The following is a 14,136-nucleotide window of genomic DNA, read 5'->3' as shown; positions in this document are numbered from 1 at the left end:
TGCCCTTTCTCCCTTGCTGTTTGTATAGTAGGAGCTGGGGATATAGTTTGTGCTGTAATCTGTGGAGGCTCAAGCTGCTCTCATTGCCCCAGGGACCAATGAAGCTTCTCCCAACTTTCTCCTTTCTCTGGGGTAGTGACAAAGCCACAGCCATGTATAATAATCCAAGTCCTGCAGGCCTAGACTGTAGTTGCCCAGGGAGACTGATGAAGCTTTAAGCCCCTTTCTCCCCTGCCTGGGGCAGGGATGGAGCTGCAGGTGTGGGGAGCAATCTAGGCCATATGGGTCCAAAATGACTGCAGTTGCCCTAGTAGACTTCTGAATTTGTCCAGCTGAATATACCCACATTAACTGGAAGAGGCTGGTGCAGGACCTGCCAGCATCCTCCCTGCCAGAGGTGAGGCTGAAGCCTAGGATAGGGTTACAGGCCGATGTGGGTGAAAGAAACTGGTTCCTACCATCACTGTGATTTTTAGTCAAACTGGCTTCCCCTTGTGCTGGGGGTAGTGTTAAAATGGTGGCTATTGGCTTCTTTCTCAGTTGGACAAGTTCAACCTTTAGCTGTTCTTAGGATTATACTTCAGCCCATTGAATTTACTAATCAGTATCTAAAGTTGTTCCCCAACTATCTCTTCCTTCCCCTGTTTTCAGAAAGTGGAGCTTCCAGTGCCATCCACAGAACAGCTCCCAAGGCGACTTGTGCCTCCAGTAGAGGATGGATACCAGCCTCTGGGATGTAGAGTGGTCTACTTACGAATCATCTCTGCAGATGGGCAGTCTCCTCCTTCCATTCTTTCAAGGATGTTGCAGGATGATCTTATGGTCTCCTGGAACCCCCAAACAGGTGCATTAGATAGCTCTGGGTGTTTACGAACTGCCATGTAGAACTAGCTGTCTCTAGGAGCTCCTTACTCTGGCACTGTCTCGCTGGTTTTCACATTCACATATTTAAAAAATTTTTAATTGAGGTATAATTTGCATTTGTAATGTTTATCCTAATTTGATATTTATAGTTATTTTACATTTCAAAATTATAACGGTAAGAAGCAGTAGTCAACAGACTAGGACGGATTGGTGATAGATTCTGAACAAGAGATAGAGTAGATGTTGGTGGTCATATTGTCTACACTGGCATCTTGGCATGTAGGGTTAGAGAGAAACAGAGGAAGGATTCTATTCTTCAGACCCCACTACAAGAGATCAGAATTAGTGTAGAAACCCTTTAGATGTTCTTATACTACTTTTCACATTAAACAAACAAACAGACATGCTTGACTGTAGAGTCACCAAGTGTCTTAGAAGGTTGGATTCTATATTTTTCATGAGCCCTGACTATTTGCTAGGGCCACTTTGGAAAGTATTGTTCCCACTTGGTTTTCTCTGGCCTGGGTTTCTCCAGCTTGATGAAAATGTCCTTCAAGGCTTATATCTCTTGTTAATTCCAAGCTTTCTGTATTTCCAGAGGAATTCAAGAAACTCTTTTGAAGCTCCATCTTATTTTCTGCTTATTGACTTCTCTGTGACCTGGAGAATTTTCTAGGTACGAAAGCTAACTATCCCAATAGTATCAAGAGTCTATGGAGTATGCAGGTTCCTTGATGGGACATAATACAATTCATTTTCTCTCCCATCGAACCATTAAATATGTTCAATGAAGATAGTCTTTCCTTCTGGCACTGGATGAAAATTCCAATAGGCCCCATGACTTTTCTACTAACTCTAATGTAACAGACAGCTCTATATCACTTTAATGTGCAATAGTGCCTCAGTTCGGTAAATTAAAATGTTCAGTATCAGATCATCATTGATATTTCTAGGGTGATTTAAATTTAAAATTTCCTTTCCTACAGGGTGGACCCTCCTAAATGTTATACACTTAGTGAGGGAGGGAGTGAAGGGGGGGGGGAAGAGAGAGAGAAAGAGAGAGAGAGAGAGAGAGAGACAGGTTCTGATGCTCTTTTCCTACCAAGTGTTTCTTATCCCCCAGTTTCCTAAACATAGTCTATAATTCCAACAGGTTCAAAGTGGGATTAGGAAGAAAGCAAAAGAGGCCAGGAAAGTTCTCACTTGACTAATTCTATTATGAGGTATTTTCTTACATTCCTGCCTAAAGCCAACACTTCGGAAGCCTTTCTGACTTCCACAGACACCAATTATACCCTGCACAAGGTGGTCTTTCACCTTTAGCACCATTGACCTAGAACAACCTGTGTTCCAGGTGTCACTTCTGTAGCCCTCAAGAATCTGTTGATGTTCCTCCAGCCTGCCATTTGCTTAGATTTTGTTCACTTTGCAGATACCAAAATGGAACTGAATCTAAGATAATCCATTTCCCAGCTATCTCTCCTGTGCAATTTTTCAATTCCCCCACCCACCCCCCTTGTGGCTTTTTGTGTGCTGTCTGTTCTTTGTGTGCATTTGCTATACGTTCTTCTGTGTCTGTATTTATTTAATTTCCCCTCCCCCCCTTGAGGCTTGCTTGCTATCTGCTCTCTGTGTCCATTCACTGCAGGCTCTTGCTTGTCTCCCTTCTTTTTGTTGCATCACCTTGCTGAGTAGGTGCTCTGCAGCATCTGCAGGCCAGGTGGCACCCCATGGCGCTTGGGAGCCCAGGGGCACTCCGCAGCATCTGGGGGTAAGCCTGCCTTGACAAAGAAGACTGGGACACAAACCATGGGCCTCCCATAAGGTAGATGGGGGCTCATCTGATTGAGCCACAGCTGCTTCCCTCTCCTGTGCGATTTTTGCCTGCACAAATCCTAGCATTGCATAAGGATCTCATTGCTGTAGCATTCTGTTTTGCTCTGCTGCCAATGCAACTGGCCAGTCCTTTCTCACATTGCAGATTTCTGAGGGAGGAGTCAAACCTAAGCTCACTGTACCCCTGAACTGCAAGGGACATATTGAGTTCTCTAAGTGGTCCCTGGAAGCCCCCTGAACATTTATGTTTTTTTGCTTTATTTGCTTATCTTTTGTAACCATGGAGATATGGCCCCCCTGCTTTACTTGATTCTGTTTTTCTGGCACCATACTCCAAAAGCTAATGATACTTCTGTTGGAAGTATAGGCATATCAAACATATGACTGACTCCCTTTCTAGCAGGAGAGTTAACATGGCAGAGAGATTAAATTCTTCAAGCCAAAATCTTTGGAGTCCCAGAAACTGAGGGTCTACTTGATGATGTCTAGCATCTACCATCATTTGGAGCTGGCTGGGGTCTGCAGGGAGAGGCAAGGACAAAAGCTTTTGTCAAATGATCAATATTAGTGTCCTGAAACTAAAGAAAAGAGATGAGTCTGGAAACTGTATTTGAAACTATAGGTCAGACTTCAGAGAAGGTGGTAAATCAAGGTACCCAAACTACAGAAAGGCCTTAAGCAAAAGAGAATACAAGGTAATAAATCAAGGTCTCAGATATAGCACTAGAAACAGGTCAGGACTTGAAAGTATTATGAATCATTTCTAGAATCAAAGTGGTATGAATTATTTCTAGAAAGAATAAATAAATGTGACTCCTCATTTTGGCAACTTCAGTCTTTTAAATGTGCTTGACATGTCTCTGGAAGGGCGGGGAAGGAACCTACAAACATAATCTTTCCCTAAGAAGTAGGCTGGGGTTTGAGATTTAGGACACTGGCAATAGTCATATTGAGGGACATAGCCAACCAGTAGTATTGTGTTATAAGACAATAAACTCAAATATCTATAAAGATAAAATAAGGGATGTAAAACAATAGTAACTATAGAAAGTATTGTCATTTATTAGACCTGCAAAATATAAGAATCTTGTTGTCTGAATAACAAATTATTCTTTAGCCATTAGTTTTTGATTTATAAAATAATTATTCTTCATTGAAAGAGGTATATATTTTTTTGGAGTAGCGATGCTATAATATTAAAAGAAAGTTGAATTTTAAATATACAAAATTATTGTCTGGTAAAATTGACTATAACATTTATAATAATGTTCGGGTACTTAAGGTTTAATTTATCTTCCCATTGAACTTTGCAATATCCTTTCATTTGATTCCAGTTTTGTTACAAGTGACTAATCATGTAATTTTCTTCAATTGCTTTTTCTACCCAGGCTTTTTGCTAGCATTACAATTCAGTGTGATGCAAAAACCCGCTACTTCTTGAAATCGATTAAAAAATGAGTAGGAAATGTCATAATGACACAATTCACCCATCCTTTGAACCCTCCCTTAAGTGAGCAGTGGGTTGAGAGGAGAGAGCAATTAATGATTGGTTTTATGGATTAATTTGCATCCTCTGAAAGATATGTTCAAGTCCTAACCCTTGGTCTCAGAAATATGAGCCTGTTTGGAAATAAGATCTTTGAAGATGTCATTTGTTAAGATGAGATCAAACTGGATTAGGGTGGGCCCTGATCCAACATGACCAGTATCCTTAGAAGAAGAGGACATTTGGACATGGGCAGACAAAGGAGAGATCACCATGCTTGCAGGCAAGCTACTTCCAGAAGCCAGGAGAGAGGCATGAAACAAATTCTTCCCTACATAGTTCAAAGAAAGCATGGCCCTGCCAACACCTTGATCTCTGACAATAAATTTCAATTGATTTAATCTACCCAGTTTGTGGTACTTTGCTAGACAACCTTAGACAACTAAGAAAGTTAGGTTCTGAAGGCTTCCACATCTGGCTTAGCTCTGTGATGTTGACACTTTAACTCTCTGTGCCTCAATTTTTGACACTTTATGTTGACACTTGAACTCAATTTAACTCTCTGTGCCTCAATTTTTGCATCAGTAGGCCAGGGGTAACACTAGAACCTTCCTCAGCATGATGTTGTGAGGGTTAATGAGGTGATGGGTGCAAAGTTCTCAATGCATACCTGGCACAGGATACTGGCTCACTGTGGTCTTAGTTTATTATCAAGCCGCATTAGTTTATTATCAAGCCACATTAATGCTTTTAATTTCTGCTTCTCTCCTCCATTTGGAATGCCATTTTTAATTCAGTACCAATGCCAGTCCTACCCTATACTTCAAGGTCTTGCTCATGTCCCAAGTTATCAATGTCATTGTATGCTATACACCCTTGTAACACTTATTCCTAAAATATTATTTACTCTTCATGTTGTGCTAAATGTTGTCAACTATCTTTGAACTGTTATATGTCTTTTGGTTTCATTTAAAGTGCAGTTGTTTAGAGATTAGGAAAGGTAACCAAGAACATTCCTTACACAACAATCTGAGGAGTTTTGAACTTTATTTTCTAGATAGAAGACAACAGACTTTTTCTGTAAAGGTCAATTTAGTAAATGTGTAGTCTCTGTCTCTGCTGACTACTCAATTCTGCCCTCCTTGTGTGAAAGCAGCCTTAGGCCGTATGTAGACAATATGTGAATGAATGGACCTAGCTGTATTTGGCCACAGAGAATCTTCATTTCCTTTGTAAATAAATCTTACTGGCAACCTGATACTCCTATTCATTTACATATTATCTATGGCTACTTTTGCAATATGACAGCAAAAGTAAGTAATTGTGACAGACATATGGACTGCATAACCTAAAATACTTAATAAATGCCCTAAAATACTTACTGAAGTTTCCTAAACTTTGCTCTAGAATTTGGGTGTTTAAGATGTGGCATGAACAACTGGAGTTTTAGAAAGATTATTCTGGGAACTATTATGGAAAATGTCTTTGATAAGTGAAACTGGAAACAAGAAGGCTGTCAGAAAGTTCTGTGCCATAGATAATATGGACTGAGGATATCGATTATGTGAAATTATGTTTAGAGGTATGAAGATTTGTTTTCCAAGGGGATGGCAAAAATGGACATTTTTTAGAAAACAGAATTGAGATATGTACATCTTGACTTCAATTTTCATGTATAAAAATCACCCAAATCATCTATGTGGCAAGAAAAAGCATTCTATCCAAACTGATAAAAAATAATCTGTTTATTGATAGTCAATTTAAATTACTCTCCAATTGCAATTTTAGTTTAAACTATATCCTTAAGTCTAAAGGAAATTATATTTCTGCTCTTACATACATGTGTATATATTCAAACTGCTACAGGACTTGTAAGTTTATAGGTAAGCAAGCAGTTAGAAAATATATAAAATTTCTGCTTAGAGGGTAAATAATATTATAGGTACACTTGAGTTTTTCATAGATGTTGACTACAAAATTCCATGTGGTTGAATGTCCTGGAATGAAAATATTAATATTTATTCTTTAAAATGTATATGGTTTGATTTTGAAAAGAATCGCGATGACATAACTGAGTTAAAAGCAGCAGCTGCTACTGCCAGCACCCTCCTTCACACTAAAGACACTTTTGAATACTCAGGTCTCTGGCCTGAGGCTACAGAGGGATCCACCTCCCCAGGAAAGGGTAGAGAGAGGGCACAGCCTAAAGCTGTGCTTTTGACCCACAAATTTGGTCTGCTGTGTCCCACGAGCCTGCTGGGGTCATGCCATTGTTTGCCCTGGGAGACTGCACTAAACTAAAGAGATCCAGCCCTCTCAATTTCTCTCTATACTAACCCGGACTGGTTGTTCAACAAGCAGAGGGGAGAGAAATTACTTTCTACCTGGGAAAAGGGAGCTGGCTGCCATCGAAGGTTGAAGAACTGTCTCTGAGAATGTTTGAATTACAAGACTCTCAGCCTTCAAGGAGGAGCTGGATCATACTGACCCGTCTGTGTTGCAGCAAACATACTCGGGCCACACATTGAACTGAGAGGGCTGCCAAAGTGCGCCATCAGCTGGCAGACGAATGAAGTGCACATGAGAAAATTTAAAGTAAATAAGTAAGGGAGGCTTTTTTCCAGTCTTTACAGCCCTAGGAAGTGGGTCTGCAACACATTACTGGGTCCAGAGCCCAGTTTTGAGCAACTAACAGGGACAATCCTAAAGACTCAGTTTGAACTAAGAATCAAAGAACAGCAGTAACACACGGCCTCCTGCCACTAAATCCCTATGAAAGAGAGAGAAATTGAGCATCTGAGTAAACTCACCACCCTAATCAGATGCATCAGCAAAAAATTACTACCCATATAAGGAAATGGATGATATGCCCCAAGAAAAGAAATATATCAAAGCTGCAAAAGAGATGCAGGATCTGAGACAACTAATTAACAGATGCACACAGATTTCCAGAATCAGATTAAAGAGTTGAAAGACAATATGGTTAAATAGATAAATGACATCAAGAAGACATAGAGTGAGCAAACACACAAAATGAAAACTTGAATAGAAACGTAACAGAACTCAAAAGAATGAAAGACATAATAGGTGAATAAGAAACACATTACAGGGATACAACAGCAGACTTGAAATAATAGAAGAAAGAATAACTGACCAAAGACCAGAACAACTGAAATTGAAGAGAGAAAAGAGTTGAAAAAATTGAGTAGGCACTCAGAGAGTTGAAAGACAACACAAAACACAACAACATATGTTTCATGTGTATTCCAGAAGGAGAAGAGAAGGGCAAAGAAGCAGAATGAGTATTTGAGGAAATAATAGCTGAACATTTCCCAATTCTCATGAAAGAAATGAACTTACATGTCCAAGAAGCTCAGCATATCCAATCAGAATAAATCCAAATAGACCAACTCAAAACCACATGCTACTCAAAATGTCAAACATCAAAGATAAAGGAAATCTGAGAGCAACAAGGAAGAAGCAAACCATCACATTCAAGGGATGCCCAGTAAGACTTAGTGCAGATTTTTCATGAGAGACCATGGAGGTGAGAAGACAGTGGTATGATACAGGTAGGATGCTGAAAGAGAAAAACTGTCAACCAAGAATTCTTTATCCAGCAAAATTGTCCCTCAAACATGAAGGTGTGTATAAAATAGTCACAAACTAAGAGAGTTCATAAAAAAAGAATCCACTTTTGCAGGAAATATTAATGCCTTACAGCTTGAATGTAAAAGAGAGGAGAGATAGGTTTGAAGGAAAATACAGAAGAAAGAATAGCTGAAAGAATGACCAAAAGACTAAAAAGACAGATGAGATAATATATGGAAACCAAAGAATGAAATGGTAGAAGTAAATAATGCATTTACAGTAATATCATTGAATGTGAATGGCTTAAAGTCCCTAATCAAAAGATATAGGCTGGCAGAATGGAAAAAAAAAAAAAAAAAAAAAACATGAGCCACCTATATGGTGTTTACAAGAGACTCACTTTAGACCCAGGGATACAAACTGGCTGAAAGTGAAAGGTTGGAAAAATATACTCCATGCAAATAGTAACCAATAAAGAGCAAGGATAGCTACACTAATATCAGACAAAGCAGACTGTAAATGCAAAAAAGTTATGAGATACAGAAGGCCATTATATATTTAAAAAAGGGACAATCCATCAGGAAGATATAACTGTCATAAATATCTGTGCATCTAACCAGGATACCCCAAAATATATGAGGCAAACACTGGCAAAACTGAAGGGAGACATCTTTATAACAATTGTTGAAGACTTCATCACACCACTGACTTCATGAGATAGAACAACTAGACAGAAGATCAACAAGGAAATGAAAAACTTGAACAATATTATAAATGAGTTAGACCTAACAGACATATACAGAATGTTGCACCCAAACTCAGCAAGTTATACATTCTTCTCAAGTGCCCATGAATCTTTCTCCATGATAGACCACATTTTAGGTAACAATGCAGTTCTCAATAAATATAAAAAGATTGAAATTATACAAAGCACCTTCTCAGATCATAATGGAATGCCACTATAAATCAATAATAGACATGAAAGCAGTAAATTAGCAAATGTGTGGAGGCTAAGCAACACACTCCTAAATAATCAGTAGGTCAAAGAAGAAATTGCAAATGAAGTCAGTAAATACATGGAAATGAATGAAAATGAGAACACAACTTCTCAAAACTTTTGGGATACAGCGAAGGTAGTCTTGAAAGGGAAATGTATAGCCCTAAATGCCTATATTAAAAAAGAAGAGCTAAAATCAAAGATCTAACTGAACAACTGGAGAAACTAGAAAAATAACAACAAACCAATCCAAAAACAAGCAGAAGCAAAGAAATAATAAAGGTTAGAGCAGAAATAAATGAAATTGAGAACAACAACAACAAAAATCAACAAAACCAAAAGCTTGTTCTTTGAGAAGATCAATAAAACTGACAAATCACTAGCTAAAATAACAAAGGAAAAAAAGGAGAGAATATACAAAGAAATACAATCAGAAATATAAGGGAGAAATTTACAATTGATCCCACAGAAATAAAAAGGATCATAAGAGGATATTATGAGAAACTGTATGCCAAAAAACTAGACAACCTAGATGAAATGGACAAATTCCTAGAAATGCGTAACCTACACTGTCACTACAAGAAATACAAGAACCTAACAAGCCAGTCACATTCAAAGAGATTGAATCCATCATCAAAAATCTCCCAACAAAGAAAAGTGCAGAACCAGGTGGCTTCGCAGGTGAATTCTACCGAACATTTTGAAAAGAATGAACACCAATCCTGTTTAAATTCTTCCAAAAAATTGAAGAGTAGGGAAAATTACCCAACATTTTATGAAGCCAACATCACCCTAATACCAAAGCCAGATAAAGACACTACGAGAAAACTACAGACCAGTCTTTCCAATGAACACCGATGAAAAAATTCTTAACAAAATATTTGCAAATTGAGTCCAACAGCATATCAAAAGACTTACATATCATGAACAAGTAGGATTTTTTTCCTGGTATGCAAGACTGGTTTAACATAAGAAAACCAATCAGCGTAATACACCACATTAACAAATTCAAGGAAAAAAACCACATGATCATCTCAGTTGATGCAGAAAAGGTATTCAAGAAAATCCAGCATCCTTTCCTGCTAAAAACACTTATTTATTGTGTAATAATACTTAGTTATTACGGTTTGCGGTCAATTGTTTGGGGATTCATGATACATTAATTGTCATGCTTGATAGATACAGATATTTACAGAACATTAACTAATACTATATTTTTTCCTGAGTGGACAGACATATAATTAAAATGAATAATAAAGCAGTGTTCAACTCTTAAAATATAGATAATAAAAATATTCTAATAGTTTATCCATGCAGATAAATATATCACTATAAATTGATGAATTTCCAAGATCAGTTTTGAAATAAGATTCCTGGAATTTCTTAATATAACCCAGGTCATATCTATTTGTTTACATTTATAAACAAATGTAAACATACATTTGTTTATTAGACTGCAGTCTCTATAGGGACAAGATCAACATTTTATATTTCTCTATATTTCTAGGTCCTGAACATCATTACTGATTGTAACGTTTTGGGGTTGAATGAGAGAACTTACAAAAATATCATCCAGATTAAACTATGAGTGGTTTATTTTTCAAGACCAGCTTCTGAATACACACAATGTTAATGTTTTGGTTTTTTTTTTAAGGTTTATTTTATTATTTATTTCTCTCCCCTGGCCTCCCCCCCGCCGCCCCATCTGCTCTCTGTGTCCATTTGCTGTGCGTTCCTCTGTGTCCATTTGCATTCTCGATGGCACCAGGAACCTGTGTCTCTTTTTGTTGTGTCATCTTGCTGCATCGGCTCTCTGTATGTGTGGTGTCAATCCTGGGCAGGCTGTGCTTTTTTCACGCAGGGCGGCTCAATTGAGCACGTACTCCTTGTGCGTGGGGCTCCTCTGCGCAGGGGATACCCTGCGTGGCAAGACACTCATTGCGTGTGGCAGCTTTGCATGTGGGCCAGCTCACCACATGAGCAAAGAGGCCCTGGGTTTGAACCTTGGAACTCCCATAGGGTAGGCGGATGCTGTTTCAGGTGAGCCACGTCTGCTTCCCCAGTGTTAATGTTAATAACACACAATATTATTGAGTTATTGTAATGAGTGCTATAGGAACAAAATGACAAAAATTACAACATATGAAATAGTATTTTGAGTATATCTGTCACCGGCCCTCTGGCACTTGGTGAAAGATGGATAGAGTCATCACAGAGACACTTTTTTCCCTGAAGTTCTCTACATTCTGGCTTAGAGCAAGGATGCTAATCCTGCCAATGGAACTTGCATAAAGTGCGCAGTGTTGCTTAAAAAAACCACAGGCCTAGAAACATTTGAAATTAATCTGTATTATTAACTTGTCTTAGGCATTTATTTGTAAATATCTAATTATGCAAAATATCATAAGCCGGTATTCTTCAGTATCCAAAATTTTGCTATCCAAATAGCTATGGATACATTTTTTGGGTTGAATTTTTGGTGGAAATTATCTATTGGTACTCTGTTTCAAAAACCTAGGAACTGTATAGATGTACAAAAAATTAGTCATTAGTTATATATATTTCATATTGTGCATTCTTGATTTTTAGCCCAACAATGTAATGGAGATATGGATAATTATAAAAGAGAGAACAATTAGGTGTAGGGAAAGGATGAAAAAAATCTTCTATGGGAATATTCTATATTTTAAAGAAAAAGAGTCTTTTTGAAGAATGGGCAGAAAGCTTTAATCAGTAGGTGATGTAATGTTATTCTCTATTTCCTATGAGAAAGAATAAGCAACTTCTTATGTACTTCAGTAGAAAGCTGTATCTTTAGATATTGGGAAAAAATACATTTGTAAGTTGCCTTAGTTTGCTAAAGGCAGCCAATGGGTTGGCTTTTATAATGGGAATTTATTAGGGAAAAATGTCCAAATCAAGGGATCGTCAGAGATGCTGTCACACTAAAGGTTAACTGCTGGCGATTCTGGACTCCCACCATGGGGCAAAGCCCAGTGGTGGCTGAGCTCTGCCAAGGTTTCTGCCTTTCCTTCCAGACTTCCTTTCTCCCTCAGTGGTGGGCGATAATTCACATGGCAGGGTATGATGGTGGCTCTGCTTGTCTCTTGAGCTCAGCTTTGGGTAATCAGGCATATGGCTCATTTCTCCTCTCTCCTCTTGGCCTCATCTCTTTCAGCTCCTTGGAGACCTCTTTCTATGCCTTTGTGCGTCTCGAAGTTTCTCTTGTCTCTTCCACTTTTCTCTGTGTGTCTCTGCTTTCAGTCCTCTGTTTATAACAAACTCCAGTAAGAGGGCTAAGATGCATTGTGGGTCATGCTTCAGTGAAGCATTCTAATCAAAGGGGTTCACACCCATAGGAATGGATTAGTTCCAAGAATATGATCCTCTCTGTGATCCACAGAGAGCCCCAAATTGTCATGTAAGTGAGAAAGAAAGATTTTAATTAAAAAGTTAGATTTTTATAAGCTTAGCTGACCACCTAAGACCTATACCTACTCTCCTTCTCATTCATGCATCCCTATTAATCTTTTGCTCTTTGTACCCTCTATCTTTTTTGTGCACTAAGCTAAATGGTACAGTGTGTTAATTCCTGCCAAATGGTACAATGGCTGCTACATATGCCATTCCTTACCTCTGGAATGCCCCCTCCTCTAGTTGCCACGATTCATTCATATCCAGACATTTTTTAAAAATCAAAAAGGAGCTTTTATTAATGCTATGGTTTTTACATACCAAAATACTTCCCTATAATTTTCAAATTTTTTTCCAGTTGTACATGTCTTTTCTTTTCTAACTAGATTGTTAGTTTAAAAATGCAATGTATGTCTTCTGATAAGTTTGTATATGCCCAATTAGATGTAAAATTTAATACATAATTTATACTTATTTCCATGTATTGCTTTGATATTCAGCAATCTTTTGTATGCTGTGGAGTTAAAAAAAACTTCTAGTTCACTGATTGTTTCTAAGATGGTTAATGTGAAGGATATGTCATGGCTTATCTAGCTTTATATTCTTTAGAAGAACATTACAGATATGTTTATCTTTCTTGGTATATTAAGAATTCAATTTGTTGGAAGAATATTTTTCTGTCTTTATGTGATGATGTTTTTAAATTTAAGAATTACAACAAATACACTGATTTTAAAGTAGAAAGATTAAATGCAAATATGCTAACTTTTTTTTTTTACTTAAGGGTTTTATATTAATGGTAGAAATTCTATTTGAAACCAGCAGAACTAGGAGTCGATAAGAATAAAAAGAAATATTTAAAGTAGGTAACCATAAATTAGGTACTTAGAAATCCTAATATATTTACTTTATTTTGAAAGCATATAAGTATAACTGTATCCACTAGCATTTTGATGTAGAACTTTCCTGAATAGAAGTCTCCAGGTTGGAGGTCCAATTATCTTTTTTCTCTAAATTATGGTCTGATAGCATACCCTGTGGCTTCTAATCTAAAATTTTTCAGGTCGAACTAGACCTGAGACACAGGTAAAACAATCTGAGTGCAGAAACTTTCTAGCTTTTATGAATGCCCCTTCAAACTGTTAAAGTTGTTTTATTTCCATCTAATTCTTTAAGTGACTTTTAAGCATTCTTTTAAGTGACTTTTTAAGTGTTTACAAAGCACTAGGCTAAGTATTCATAGTAACAACTGTCTTTTTGAGTTCAATTCATCTACTTAATTAATTGAGTTAAGTAAACACAAACAAGTTCAACTGGTATACCCGTTGTGGGAATAAAGATACTGCCATCTCGGTAAGCACACATCTTTACAGGTTGGGAAACAGTATGCCTGGGCCAACTGGGAAAGTGATTGATGGCAGTGTGTGTTCAGGGTGTTCATGGTATCATGTCTTACAAAAAGAATGCAGGACATCCAGTGAACGAGAGGAAAATAAAAAACACATATTTGGGCACAATTTAGCAATACAGAAAATAATGTATACATAGTTAACCTATAGACTGTATAGACAGTCAAAGAATATTGAGGAAAATAATTGTACATTAGTAGTTTTATAAAAATTTAACAAGCATGTTTCTATAAAATAAAATTTTAAATTCATTTTCTGTATAACAAAAGATGTAAGTGGCATTTCAATTACATTGCTTTTAAGTATATTGGATGAATATGTAATGCCATATGGATGCATATGATTAATACAATAAATGTAAACATTTTAGGGCATCATTTTTCAGTACTTATTTTAGAAAAGTTAAAAGAGAGGCAAGAACTTATTAAGCTTATTTATGATTCCATATAGTCATATAGCAAATAGGATGAAGTGCATGTGTTACTAAATTTAGAATTTCTAAATGCAGAGACATATCCTAATAATGTGAATATTATGAG

The 14,136-nt window shown here is 37.3% G+C and overlaps 1 protein-coding gene and 1 long non-coding RNA gene across 5 annotated transcripts in view; one reads left to right on the top strand and one right to left on the bottom strand.

Moving 5' to 3' along the window:
* LOC131273412 (uncharacterized) overlaps positions 1–826 on the bottom strand; it is a 45,531-nt gene extending 44,705 nt beyond the window's left edge. The window contains exon 1 of the long non-coding RNA XR_009180607.1: positions 755–826. This is a non-coding gene — a long non-coding RNA (uncharacterized lncRNA). The remainder of the gene's footprint in view (positions 1–754) is intronic.
* The window catches only part of MYO16 (myosin XVI), a 732,830-nt gene that overhangs the window by 57,529 nt on the left and 661,165 nt on the right, over positions 1–14,136 (top strand). The gene's annotated exons all lie outside the window — the stretch shown is intronic.

The sequence above is a fragment of the Dasypus novemcinctus genome, chromosome 15 (assembly GCF_030445035.2).
Source record: "Dasypus novemcinctus isolate mDasNov1 chromosome 15, mDasNov1.1.hap2, whole genome shotgun sequence".
NCBI classification, from domain to species: domain Eukaryota; kingdom Metazoa; phylum Chordata; class Mammalia; order Cingulata; family Dasypodidae; genus Dasypus; species Dasypus novemcinctus.
Note: the sequence above shows the minus strand (reverse complement) of the source record. Positions and strands in the feature narration are given on the sequence as shown.